We start from the raw sequence: 1,554 nt of genomic DNA, 5'->3' as shown, positions 1-1,554 counted from the left end.
ATTTGTAGAAGTTCGTTGACGGTCATACAAGCTTCCATTTCGTCTGAAGCAGTTTCTGAATCCGAGTTCTAGAGATTTTTATTTCTCTCTCCGGTATGGCTTCTCTCGCTTTCTCTCTTTTGTTTTACTTTTATTTGTAACAATATCTCGTCAGACCTCGTGGAATGTTTGATTGCTGATAACTTGCAAGGCGAAAGTAGAAAACCAATTTCGCTGTAGGCGCGGTGTTTACCTTTCTCTTCCCCCCCTCGTTTCGTCGGTTTCAGTACTCTGTTATTGTTGTTAATGAACGAGCCTGCACCTTCCAGTGTTTTGGCAACGAAAAGTAATGTTGATTGGATTTCTCTTCCATACTATCAAGCGAAATGAATGAGAACTTCTTTAGGAGCTCTGTCTAGGAATATGAGCTAGTAAGTAAACGCATCTACAATCATGTATTTCAACCTTTTCCCCTGTTACTCGATGATAAAATTTTGTATTTGTATAATTATAAAATGGAGACTATTTGATCGTTGATGTATCTTTAGAGCTGACTAGTTATGCTCATGTATCTATAAATTTTCTGTTTCTATAATTATAAGATGGATATAGAATTGACTAGTTAGGCCCATGTATCTATAAAAGATGTCCATTGTTTTTCAAATGTATATAAATTTTTGCGAGTGAATTAAACTATTTTGATATGTATGCTCTATATATTCAATGTTTTCGCATAAGGATGCTGATGGTTTGTCAGTTTGTTACAGGGGAAAAAGTGATAGTCTCATCCATTGTTGGGACGAGTTTAAGAAACTAATGCTACTAAAATACACATGTCACTATGTGATGATATTAATAACTTCTTGTTCTCCTTGCAGGCTGTATCTCTGTGTATTCAAGGCCTGGTTCTAAGTACCAAGCTTTTACAAATCAAGAGATGGTTGCCTTTGGAAAGAAGTTGAAGGAAAGACAACTTGAAGAATGGCAAGGGTAAGCGTGATACACCAATATTTGTTTTGCATTATTCCAGTTATCTTGTTTGAGGAGTATGCCAGCAACCCTTCTTTTAATCAAAGGGAAAGATGTCTGCATAATGATACTCTTTACTTCCTATGTGGAGTTCTATTATATTAATAGAAGTCAACCATTTATGCAGAATCTTGGATTAATAATGTGCTTGAGTTCAGTCATAGTCTCTTTGGTCATTACTCTCTCGAATACTTATAAGAACTAAACCAATGGTCATTGGCTAGAGTTGCATTTTACTCGAACAATAGCCATAAATTCATCATTAGGACTATACTTCATAAATGTGAAGTAAGAAGTTGAGTTAAGAATACAGCTAAAATAGATTGAATAAAATGGTATATGAATTTTCTATTGTTATTTCGTTTTAGAAGGGAAGAAAAAAGACGTTAAATATACTTTCTAAATATGATTTGGAATTTTATGTGCGTGATACTTTTACCATTTTTTATGTTCTGAATTATAAGCTTTTGCTGCTATTGTTTTGTTTCATATTTTTGTTTTTGTGCAGATATTACATCAACTATAAGCTTATGAAGAAGAAGGTAA

The 1,554-nt window shown here is 33.8% G+C and overlaps 1 long non-coding RNA gene across 1 annotated transcript; it reads left to right on the top strand.

The window, feature by feature from the left end:
* The first annotated feature begins 4 nt into the window (after positions 1 to 4).
* On the top strand, positions 5 to 1,554 carry LOC111786818. Its single transcript, XR_002813828.1, has 3 exons — positions 5 to 93; positions 858 to 969; positions 1,517 to 1,554. It is a non-coding gene; the product is annotated as an uncharacterized LOC111786818 (long non-coding RNA).

This window comes from Cucurbita pepo, unplaced genomic scaffold (assembly GCF_002806865.2).
Source record: "Cucurbita pepo subsp. pepo cultivar mu-cu-16 unplaced genomic scaffold, ASM280686v2 Cp4.1_scaffold002893, whole genome shotgun sequence".
Taxonomy (NCBI): domain Eukaryota; kingdom Viridiplantae; phylum Streptophyta; class Magnoliopsida; order Cucurbitales; family Cucurbitaceae; genus Cucurbita; species Cucurbita pepo.
Note: the sequence above shows the minus strand (reverse complement) of the source record. Positions and strands in the feature narration are given on the sequence as shown.